This window comes from Oreochromis aureus, linkage group 5 (assembly GCF_013358895.1).
Source record: "Oreochromis aureus strain Israel breed Guangdong linkage group 5, ZZ_aureus, whole genome shotgun sequence".
NCBI classification, from domain to species: Eukaryota; Metazoa; Chordata; class Actinopteri; order Cichliformes; family Cichlidae; genus Oreochromis; species Oreochromis aureus.
Window position 1 is genome coordinate 17,213,433 of NC_052946.1, and position 12,895 is coordinate 17,226,327.

The 12,895-nt window shown below is 41.0% G+C and overlaps 1 protein-coding gene across 1 annotated transcript in view; it reads right to left on the bottom strand.

Annotated features, from left to right (window-relative positions):
• The window catches only part of rargb (retinoic acid receptor, gamma b), a 51,591-nt gene extending 39,185 nt beyond the window's left edge, over positions 1-12,406 (bottom strand). Inside the window, exons 1-4 of the mRNA XM_039612027.1 lie at positions 12,392-12,406; positions 7,961-8,075; positions 6,889-7,048; positions 6,474-6,618 (exon numbers count right to left, since the gene is read on the bottom strand). The gene's annotated coding sequence lies outside the window, so the exon portion shown is untranslated. The remainder of the gene's footprint in view (positions 1-6,473; positions 6,619-6,888; positions 7,049-7,960; positions 8,076-12,391) is intronic.
• Between the last annotated feature and the right edge of the window lie 489 nt (positions 12,407-12,895).

The window sequence follows — 12,895 nt, forward strand, 5'->3', positions numbered from 1 at the left end:
TTTTGGGCATTCATTGGACAAGCGGAGACAGGAAAGTGGAGAGACAGCAAGGGAAACGGTCCAGGGTGGAATCAACACACACAGGCTGCCTTCTCCAGCTGCAGCACCGTATTTATTGAATTTGTGACTATAACGCCTAAAGGTAGCAATCTACACATCTTTAGAAATACACATTTACTGTATTAACTATTATACTTTGTGCTTTTTTAAGAAAAAATTACTTGAGAAACAACCTGGAGCGGTTATAATCCAAACTCCAGGTTCACTGCTGTAACTATCAAGTTTCCGAAACACTTCCCAGCAACGGTGTCAGTGAGGAGAGGTGAAAGGTTAGTGCTGTTTGTGTTTCTGTGTCAGTGAAATGCACAAAGACGAGGTGAGTGTATAACATCTGAGTGTGAAAGGCACATTTGTGTATTTATGAACTTCAAGCACTTGCACATAGCATCCTTTCTTGCACATGTATCCACGTGCTGATGCGTACTCACACCAGTGGAGACGGTTCAAGACACATTTTCATTTTCTCGCCCACTTTTGTTCCAGTGCGAGTGGCACTGTTAAAGCAGGGGATTAGAAATGTGAGAAGGGTTTCCTCTGAGGCCTGCAGGTAAAAGTTTTTGGGAAGTTCAGCCTGTGATAAAGAAGGCCTAAAGATGTAAAGCAGAGAAGAGAGAACAAAGAAATGGCCAAAACTGAAGAGGAAAAATGAGGGGAGCTTATAACTTTTTGCAGAGCTTGAAATGGGGCCCTTTTTGGCAGCAGGCAGTGGAGAAACCACAGAATGGTGCGACTCTGGAGTTGAGGGGTGGAAGAAGCAGGACGGGGGGGGCGAGGCAAAGGACAAGGAAGCAGAGGAGAGCGGCGAAGGAGGGGGAAAGAAGAAAAGAAAGGGGTAAGGAGGGAAAGGGGAAGGGGGGGGTTGCAGACGACAGGTTTTAATCAGCAACAGGCTGTTGGTAATGAGATCACTATCCCACTGTGCTCAGATTGATGTCATGTGAAGCACTGTGGCGCAGGGCGAAGCATGCAGAGGATGACAGGCACGCATGACAAGCTCACTCGCTTTCCCCGGGCACACAAACACACGCACGTATGGAGAATGTCAGAAGACGGCGCAACGCTCGCACCAGCGCTGGCAAGTGCCCACAAACTAATAAACAAGGGCGCAACGGCTCACGCAGAAAATATGCATGCACAACACACAAAGAACCTTTAATACGCCACAACACCCTGCTGTTAATTTTCTTCAAGCAAGTAAAAGAGCTGACACAAATATAATCACACCCACACATACACTATAAACACATTTCGGATCCCAAGGCTCCTTTATGTCTTTTCTGTCTCTCAAACTGCTAAACATGCCTACACACAAAGAACATACTGTACCAGCGGTGAGGGTTGGCTAGACTAGCAGGCAAAAAAGGAAAAAAAGGAAAAAAAAGGAAAGGAAAAAAAAGAGGGAGCATAGGAGGAGAGAAAGCAAGGGCTGCTGGGGGAGAAAAGGTGAAAGGAGTGACATTCTGTGTAGCAGCTGTCAATTCGGGGGACGTGAAGTTCAACAAACAACGCGAGAAAATAAGGCGCTCTCTCTCTCATTCGAACAGAGTCATGACAGAAATATTCAAATAATATGGGCAAAATTTCATTTTGAATGGGCAAACCTGCATTTTTGATCTTGTTTGCAACAATTTGTGTTAGCGGATAAGCTAAGAGAGAAAAAAAGACGAGGGAAAAAGGAGGTCGGGGGTTTGCATGTGTACATGTGCATCCAATAGTTTTTCCTATATAAATGTTCCCCGAAAATTCAACCATGATGTCACCATGAACCTGTTGTGAACCCAACTCTGTCAACTACCATTACCGTCTCATTCCCTCTCCGTTCCCACTTTCCAGCACTGCCTCTCCATCTCCTTCCAATCTGTCCCCATCTTGTTCTTGGACTTCTTCATCTTTCACCATGCAATGTTGTCTGGCTGCATTTTTTCTTTTCTACTCGTACTGCATATGCTGCTACACCCGACCCCCCCACCCCCCCCCAATCCACTTTTACTCCCTCTCTGAACCCAACCCCCAAATACACCAACACACACACACACTGCTCACAGCCATTTGGAGAGTCTCTGGTATAACAAGGACAGTTTTAATCAGAACAAGCTGGCATATTTTGGCCAAGACCTGCACTTATGGTAATTCAATCAGAAAGAAAGGAGAAAGAGGGAGAGAGAAAAAGTGAACAGGGGCACACAGAGGGTAGTGGAGTGTGAGACAGGGAAATAAGAAAAACAGAGGGAGGAAAACGGAGACAGTGGGCGGATGGGAGGGTGAGGTAGGGATTGAGTGGTTTGAAGAAGTTTGAGCCACATGTGGAAGTGATTGTCTAATTACAGCAGATATGTATAAGTGTTACTGCCTGCAGGACAGATGCTGATTGGAGGGTGCAGCACCGTGAAAATGAGATGATTGGACGAGGAAGAAATTAAGATGGATAATTGGTGGAGGAGGGGGCAAGAGGAGGAGAACCACACTGGGAGAAGTGCTAGGGTGGCTCCTGCAATATTCTCTGTCCGAGTCTGAATACAAATCGGATTTTTTTCTTCCTGTTCAGGTGGTGTCATCATAGCAGCTCCCTCAGGAGTGCTGAAGGCAAAAAGCTTCAGCCTGTAGATGGTACTAAAATGAGACAGTACACAGAAACTGAACATACACCTATGCACACCATCAGGCGTGACATTAAAACCACTGACAGGCAGGTGATGTAAATAACGCTAATCACTTGGTTACAATGTAACGTTCTGCTGGGAAATCTTTGGTTATGGTATTTATGTATGTGGGACATGTAACACCATTTTAATCACAGTCAGTATAGACCACGGAAGTATGAGCCTTCCTCAACAGGTCAATACCCCCCTCCCCCACTACACCTCAAAAAGAGCTCTGGAATGGCTTGAGGTACATGACAGAGGCCGTGGTGCTAACCCAGTCAATCAACGTCTGTGGGATCTACTGAAACCAGCCAAATCCATGGAGGCTCCACGCAGGACCCCAGAGCACTCTGCCAATATCTGAGACACCACAGGAGACCCCCAGAGGTCCTTGTGCCCTAAAGAGTTAGTATTTTGAAGACACTAAGAGGAGCTACACAATATAAAGCATGGTTATAATGTGGCCGATTAATACGCAAGAGTGCAAGACAATTTGTTTCAGGTGGGAAAGGTTTTATGAATTGCTTAGCTACAGCAAGACATTATACCGGAGGTAGCTGGATTATGTTTTCCCCTGGTTTCAAGTGTTTTGCTAAGATTTTTACCACAAAGACAGTAGAAGTATGAATATACTCTGTAAGAAAGCCAAATTAAGGCTTAAATTGCGACAAGTTCAACGATACCTACAATCATGTGGAAAAAAAAGTGTTCACAGGACTCTATGTGCTTCTGTCAAAACATTACGTACACTCCTACTACTTCCATATGGATGACAAAGGTAAATAGCACCTACGTGCTGATAATCAGATGGCTTGATTGATTAACTGATCCAGATCCACAGGAAGTGTGACCAACTCTATAAAATATATCTATAAAAAATCTGGAGCATTCAGGTCTATGTTAACACAATGCCACAATCTTCCTAAGAGCAGACGTCCCAGCAAATTTACCCCAAGCTCTGATTGTACAATGTTCCGAGAATCGTCAGAATTCCAAGGAGCCACATCTATGGCGTGTTTAGAAGAACTGCCAGGACAAAGTCTGTTCTCTCTATAACCAACACAGCAGCACAGCTTAGCTTTGCACGGCTGCATCTAAACAAACTACAAGACTCGTCTCCTCGTCTGCTCATATGTGTGAGGAAATATTTTTACCCTGCACAAAAATATCAGTTTGCACACAAAAATCACCATCAGATTACGAAACACGCGCTCCGGCCTATTTTGTTCTAACCACCCAGCATATGTTAGTGAACCACAGTCATTCTGAACCAAGAGGCTTGGGGAGTCTGTATGCAATCTGCTACGCCCCTATTTCTTTATATAAGTAAACATGCCTACCTTATAAGAGACAAGAGAAAGTCCAACTGAAGAAACCTAAACAATTCTGTCCAAAGAGGAACCCAAAAAATAGACACAGCTTCCTTAAATGTTTCCACTGGAGTGAAGACAGTTTAGTAAACAAACAAACAAACAAACAATAACCCCCCCCCAAAAAAACAACACGCGAGACGCCAGCTGGAATACGGAAGGTTCAGAATATTGATTTCCCCTGAGATACTCGCTGTGGCTCAGGTAAAAAAACATAAATAAATAAAAAATGTTTGAATATCAAAGATGATATGACATAAAACTACAAGGGAATATAGGAAACAAGTGGAGGGCAAGGATCATGTGATCTGTCAGCAGATGAGAAAACAAATAAAACAAAATGCACACAGACCCCCCCCCCCAAACATCCGGATTCTTCAGCATCCATGAGGTTAGGACTAAGAAATTAGGCTGGTATGTGATGACATCCAGCAATGATAAAAGTCATTTGTAATGAAATGTAACATATTTTGAAATAAGGTGAGCTAAAGAATACTGAAATTCGACTATTTAGTAGTTAGTTTGCTTTGCATGCAATTTATTTATTTATTTTTTCATATAATTCTAATTCTGATCATTTTGTTGCTCATTGCATTCTGGAAAACTATAACTAATGATAAAAGGGCAATAATAACAACAACAACAATAATAATACTTGTTTTTATTATTATTATTAGTAGTAGTAGTAGTAGTAGTAGCACTAGTAGACAGCCAGGCCTTCATTATTTCAGGTAAACAAATTCAGGTATAAAAATATTGACAAAGAACTGATTGGTGTGTGAAACGTTTGTACGCACCACTTTTTGAACAGCATCAAACTTACAACACAATGGTTGAAAAACAGAATCAAGGTGTTGCAATGGCTCAGTCAAAGTCCAGACCTCAACCCGACTGAAATACTGTGGCGGGACCTCAGGAGAGCTGTGCATAAACAAAGCCAGCGAACAATGAACCCAGGCAACGCTGTAAAGAGGAGAGGGTCTCCTGATAAAGCCATACAGATAACGATTCCATCAAGTTATTGCTGCTGACTGTGGTTCTACGAGCTACTGAATCATGGGGTGTACTCAGTTTTTCACAGGACTACACAGAGTCATGTGAAAAACTTTCTTTTTCACATGACTGCAAGTTTCTTGCACAGCCTGTGACAGTTCACTTCAAAACATGATGAACAAATGGGAGCTCCAGTAGCAGGGTTGAAAGGTACATATTCTTCTGTTAAATATTCCTCAGACCTTCTGTGATAACACTGCCTGCTTCCCATTTACACCTTGTCACTGTCTAAATTATACTGGAGCGTGCGATGATCAGTGGCTGACTGTTGTAAATATATATGGATATATGGATCTGACACAGCAACGTAGGATTTCCATTCACTAGAAACCGGATGCTGTAAAAATCTACAGCCGTGGGTCTCATGCTCACATTTTTTCATAGAGTTTGTGATAAAAGTAAAAGTAAGTGCTCCACTAGTCTGCAAAGTAATTAACACTAAAGGCTAAACGAGTTCAGAAGATTCCTTTAGTTTTTTTTTTTTTTTGGAGTTTTTTTTGGCCCTATCCTCAGCAGCAACGATCAACTTTCTTCGCTGTGTACTAAAACAAAGGTAAATGCATTAAACTGCTTGGATACAGTGGCATTGGATGTCCCCCTCAGGATAATTTGGCACCTCTTCACAAGAAGCCGCTTGTCAACAGATCTCAGCAGATCTTGGCTGCCTACTGCCGTGCCTGTCTGCCTGTCACAAAATGTGTGCCCTCTGGAGGGTAAACAGGGGCAAGTATCACACATAGACTGTTACTGCTGTCATAATATTAAACTTTGTTTTCCAGGTACTGTTTATCAGTTACCCTGGATGCTGCTTAGAGTGTCCTAAGGACCTATATGGGCCCAAATGAAGCTAACGATCATTCTTCCAGTGTATCGCTGCTCTTTATCAGCATGTTTACTCTCTTTTATTAGCTGTTCCCGAAATTCCCCTCAAATTTTCCACCAGTTGTAGCTAAATATATTTCAGTTTAAATTAAACCACTTCACTGCACAGCACAACCTGATATACAAAACGAGTTTACCTAACTGCTTTTTATTGGCCGATTTAAACGGCCAGACACTTCTTCTTCTGCTATACACGGAGGCTACACGAACTGCCTTCAAACTCTGTCCTTCTTCTGTCCTCAATTTGATATTGACGCTTCAGATTACTAAAGTCCGAACCTGAGAAAATCACTTATTACATCACAAAAAAATATTATTTTATTTACAATCCATCACACTGTTAATGTTAGCACTGTTGTTTGAAGGTAAAGTTGTTATATACTGCAGTTATTACTTCACTTTCTTCTTAATGTCTTTCTTTACGTTACAAAAAGTATTTCAAAACTCTTTAATTTACAATGAGTACCTTTAAACTCACCTCTCATCCCCTGCAGGGGAAACAAATCTCCATCCCTGATGGCTCTCTTCACTGTGATAGCCATCAAAAAGGAAACTGCTGCAGGACATTTTGGGCCTTAACATGAAAGTCACTGCCACTCACTGCACTTCATCTACAAAGGGAAAGAAAGAGGCACAGTCTAAATTTGGATGCATATACTTTGCCTTTAGTTAGTTAGGCTTTATTTGTTCTATCTGTATTGTGCCCGAGGGGCGGGTGGAGGATGATTTTGTTACATAAATAGAGGCATTACTGTCATTTGAAAGGTTTTTTACAGGACTTTGTGCAGTCCTGTGAAATAATAAGCACACATTTACTGCTTCCATAGGAATTAAGACGTTAAGTAGCAGCTAGATGCTGCTAATCAAATTGCCTTGATTACCTGATCATCATCAGCAAGCATGGGCACCTCTATGACAGCTGACATTTTGGCAGCTTGTTGGTCTGGAACAGCTGCGTGTTAACATAATGCCACAGTTTTCCCGAGAGTGGACGTCCTGGCAAATTTACCCCAAGGTCAGACCGTGTAATGCTCAGAGAAACTGCAAAAACAAACCCAAGAGCTAAATCTCAGACTCTACAGGCCTCAATTATCATCACAAATGTTAAAGTTCATCACAGTACAATTAGAAAAAGACTGAACCAGTTGTTTGGAAGGGATACAAGGAGAGAGCCTCTTATTAAGTTGAAGAAATCACAAGATTTGCGGAACATTGTCCTCTGGACAGATGAGACCAAAGGGAAGATGTCTGGCTGTACAAAACAGCACCATGATTGGATAACATCACAAACACCTCATAGCAACAGTCAAGCACGGTAGTGGAGGGTTGATGATTTGAGCCTTTACTGCGGACACAGGCAACTTGCAGTCACTGAGGCGCCATGAACTGTATGTCAAAGTATTACAGAGTCAACTGTGAGGTCATCTGTAAAAAAGCTGAAGCTTGGCCAGAACTGGGCCATTACAAAAGGAAAATGATCCCAAGCACAGCAGCAAATCTACAACAGAATGGCTGAAAAGGAAAAGACTCAAACCATTGCCAGACCTCAGGATGATGAATTCTGTGGCGGTACCTTAAGAGAGCTGTGCAGAAACAAATTTTAGCAAACCTCAATGAAATGAAGCAATGCTGTAAAGACTCTGGGCCAAAATTTCTCCACAATGATGTGAGAATCTGAAAATGACTACTTCAAATTATCGATGCTAAAGACGGTTCTGCAAGCTACTGAATCACAGGGTGTACTTTGATTTTCACAAGACTGCAGAGTCCTGTGAAAACTTTCTTTTCCCTGACTGTACTCACAGCTCCTTGACTTACTACTCAAATCCACACAAAATACATGCAAAAAAGGGGCAACACTGTAGCATCTCCACAGTGTCGACATAGTTGTGTAAACTGGGTAAATTCAGTGGGAAAATAATTTCTGCATTTTCATTCAAACTTGAAACGTACCTAAATATGACACTATAAGAAAGGGCCAATATAACTGAATGAACTGTCACAGAGGAAGCAGTTGGTGATGGATGACAGCCCCAGGCACAGCTGTACTCATTCCCTCGGGAGTCACCTGCAGCAGTAAAAACATACCACTCAACCAGTAAATGCAGTACTGTCTGTTTTGACAACCCTCTAACACACAAGGCCTTTGCATATTGCATGCAGACAATACAAAGAGATTTACAGAGCTTGACTGCTTTTTTTATTTATTACCCTCTCTATAACTCTAATTAGAGCCCTAATGCTAATGTACTGCATCCCAAATTTAGTTCTTCTTGCATTTCTGCTATATACAAATACATCCAGTACCTCAAGTATGTTCAGTGCGAGGCCAGCTTAGGCTGATATATAGTATTTCATCAATTTTAAACTTAGAGGGAGTTAGAAAGGTGGATAAAATGGCCAGGATTAACTGCTGAAAATACTTTAGTAGACTTCCTCACGTAAGCTAGCACTGCCACCTTGAGGGAAACCAATTATATTAAAACATATTTTAAAACCACAGGTCTGACGGGGGAGTTGAGGGGATTTGATGGTTGTTTTTCTTTTTCTCTTTTCTTCTTCTTTTGGTCTGGCATTATTATACTCTGTATAGCTGATTGGCAATTGGGTGACCCAAAAACCCCAAAAGATGAACTAGTTCTCTTTCTAAAATGCAAGTTTTAAAAATAGATTCCCTACTAATATACAAACAGCTTTCCCATCTCTGACACATTTTCACTTTCATCATAAGCTACATAGCGGTGCCCTGAATAACTCCTCGTTATCAGGTGACCTGATTCTTTGTGGGGACAAAGGCAAAACCCACATCTGTCTACTTCGCCAGAAGGACCAGTCAGGATTTTAACCACACGGTGGCGCTGTTTAATTGCGTATTGCACTACTACTACTACTGCAGGTTTTAAGCAACCCAAGAAATTAGATGCTTATTGTTGTACTTTAAAAAAGGCAGATGAATTGAAGTAGGGGACATGTATATATATATATATATATATATATATATATATATATACATACATATATATATATATATATATATATATATATATATATATATATATATATATATATATATATATATATATATATATATATATATATATATATATATATATATATATATATATATATATATATATATACATTGAACTCTTTCAAAATAAACTCCACTAACACTATTATATATGTTGCAGGCAACGCTTTTGAACATGATGAGGACTTTTCAATATAGTCCACCGGTAGACGTAAGGACGGTATTTTATCTGTTTTTTTGTTTGTTTGTTTGTTTCATTGTTTTTTTGTTTCTAAATATACAAGAAAATATGTATAGATGTTAAACAAACTGATAAATTAGAGGTACTTCGGACAATGACTTCTCACTACTGACTCACTTCCGTTTGAGCATTTAGTTGACGCATAACAGCAGACAGAGACAAAGCTCGGACCTCGGGGAGGTGGTGTGTGGATAAAGACGCTAATGGAGCCATGATGGGGGGTGAATAACAAGTTAATATAATAACTGAAACTGACACAAGCTGATATCCAAACAGCAGGTGATGAGTTTTATATCCCTGTGACCCCATAGCCTAATTCCCCACAAGTACACCGTAGAGTTTTATGATTCAGCTCACCTTTCTGTAATGAGAAAAGGGTTCTGAATAAGCACATCACACCCAGCCCCAACCCCGAGCCCAAGCTACGTGACCTAAATTTAATTCGCCGTGTGCCTATCAGCAGCGGCCACACGGCGTCTATCGAGCGCTAGGACACGTCGGTTTTAGTCACATTTGAGCTATTTTGCGTGGCTCGTGTTTGCACAAGCAGCTCCTGACCTACATTCGCTGTGTCCCAGCCAATCTCCGGCGATACTTTGGCTTCTGGCAAACACAATCTCCACAAAGAAAGGAAACGTGACGGGGAGGAGGGGGCGGCAGGGGGAGGGGGAGGTGGGCGGCGGGAGTCACGGTGAGCGCCGCCCTTCACGCACGTGCCGGCGCTTCTCCAGCGAAGATCGTCTATCGCGCGAAGACCTCCACCGCTCGACTGAGAACACACGGCGCTGGTCTATGGGTAGAAAACGTGCTCTCAGCTCGAGCAGCTTTGACTACACTTAAAAGCACGTGGACTAAAGCGGAATATTAGTTTGGGTTTTTTTTCTATTATTATTATTTTATTTCTCACCTGATATTTATATTTTAATCTATTGCAACATGCGGCTGTCCACCACTGGAATATAGGCTGCATTTATAAGCAATTAATACAGCTACATATATATATAAAAAAACGTTGTTTATTAGAGCTATTTCTTATATTTTGTAAATTTTGTAATATATTGTATTATTTAATTAGTTTAGTCTCTTACTGTTGTTATCTTGGAGCAACTGTAACCCACATAATTGTCTTAGGGATTATTAATGTATTCTGATTCTGAAACTAACACTGGCATTAAAGCCACTCAAACCTGTACAAAGTGATAACAGTGATCTAGTTAATTCTGAGTGGCCATGTTCTGTAATAATGAGTTGCTGTGTTTGTTGCAGAATTTTATTTGATTATTATTATTATTTTTCTCAGTTGCTTATATTGTGTTTATTTCAACTTAGTTGCTCAACGAGTGAGGTGGGCTGCTAAAGCAGAGAAGTACAGACTCTTGGTGATCTAAGAAGATGCTCTCCATAAGAATTTCATGCAAATCAAAAATAATGACAGGTTCATTAATTATCTTAAATGTTACTGACCAAAACAATGAAATGAGGATCCCTTTAAAGTAATGTAAAAACTAAGTAATAGTGTTAGATAAACACAAGCATTAAAAAAATGCACATTTGCGTCTCCTTTCCATTAAAACTTAAAGTTGTTACCCCAATATTCTATTCTATTTACATTACATACAAATGCTGCTGATCCACTTCTACACTGCAGTCATTGAATCTGTCTTGTGCAACTCAATCAGGGTCTTATTCAGTGCAGCCACAAAACAGTCTAGAAATATACAAAGAAAATTTTACAACTACAGCTAACAGGAAGGAACTGTGAGCTACTCCCTTCTCTTCATCCTTTAGGACTTGTACTCAAAAACCAGGAAGTGGGCAGTGAGCATCATCACATATCCTTCACTTCACACTCTGGAAACAAGCTTTTTAAACTCCTCCACTCCAGCTGGCACTACGGATATCCCATACCACGGCAACCAAACACAGAAACAGCCTGTTTCCCACTGCCACCATCCTTATCAACAGCTTATATTTATTCTTCGTTATTCCAAGACGGTTATTGCATTCTGCTTCAAATCCACAATTACTGGATTTTACCCATCCTCAACATCACAGCCAACTCCATGCACATTATGCTGTTTCTCTAGCTTATTAAACTGCACTTCATATAAATTGGTTGTTATATTGATCTGTGTGAGGTTTGTATTAACCCTGCTGTACACTGTAATAAGTTTGTTTGTATACATTATTTAATATAATAGCTAGTCTGTAATACATTGTCTTATATGTATATAATCTACCTGCCAGTATTATCTTTGTGCACATCGGTAGCTCGTATAATATGGCCCATGTGTAAGTGGTAAATGGCCTGTATTTGTATAGCGCTTTACTAGTCCCTAAGGACCCTAAAGCGCTTTACACATCCAGTCATCCACCCATTCACACACACATTCACACACTGGTGATGGCAAGCTACATTGTAGCCACAGCCACCCTGGGGCGCACTGACAGAGGCGAGGCTGCCGGACACTGGCGCCACCGGGCCCTCTGACCACCACCAATAGGCAACGGGTGAAGTGTCTTGCCCAAGGACACAACGACCAAGACTGTCCAAGCCGGGGCTCAAACCGGCAACCTTCTGATTACAAGGCGAACTCCCAACTCTTAAGCCACGATCGCCCCCAGGGTAAGGGTGTAATTTGACTACAATTATGTAGAATTTCAATGTATTTCACCTGAAATTGCAATGTAACTACTTTAACCCAAAGATTCTTAAGTAAAATTACATATGGAGTTTTAAAAAATGCTTACTGTATATTTTGTCGTTTTTATGAAAAATACTTGAAATTACACCTATTTAAAATTGCTTGCACTATGAATTTGAATTGCTACCCCCCTTGTCTACCTGTAAGTAAAATTAGGCATGCACTTCTTAACATTACTTACAATATAATTACTTCTTCTTTCCTGTAAAATACCCGAAAGTTACACCCTACTTAAAATTGCTTGCAGTAATTCATTCTTCTTTCTTTCCTTTAAAAGTTACTTGAATACTTAATAAACTGTCAACCTTGTTCTAATGTATCGACCTGTAAAGTAAAATTACTTATGCACTACTTACACTTGCAATATATATGCCTGGTTTCTTGTAAAATACCTGAAAATTACATACCACGTAACACTGTGTACAGTATAATTCTTTCCTGTAAAATACTTGTAGTTACACCCTTGTTCTAGTGGATCTTCTTGTAAGTATTTGTGGGTAAATATAACTGTATCATAATTTCAAGATTGAGAGTCGCTTTAATTGTCAAAGAATTACACAGTGACATCCTAATTTTCTACACTGCACCACCTATCCCGGAACCAAATCCTTGTATGTGCAGCAACCTCGGCGAAAACAAATTTGAGTCTCATCCTGAGGTCTGAAGACGATGCCCGAGTGAGACCTCTTCTCCTCTTTCGCCGTCTCTCCCTCGCTTCACCCTCTTATCGCCGAGCCCAGGCAGCTCATTAGCATAAAATGTGTGTCAGTAGGGCAGCGCGAGCTCACATGCAATGCGCACATGCTGCAGAGCTTTAACCAGCATTCCAGTGTCGAACCAGCCCGATGTGCCGTCTCCACGCGGGGCTCTCGGCCAATGAGAAAGTGAGAAAGAGTAAAGAAGAGTGGGGG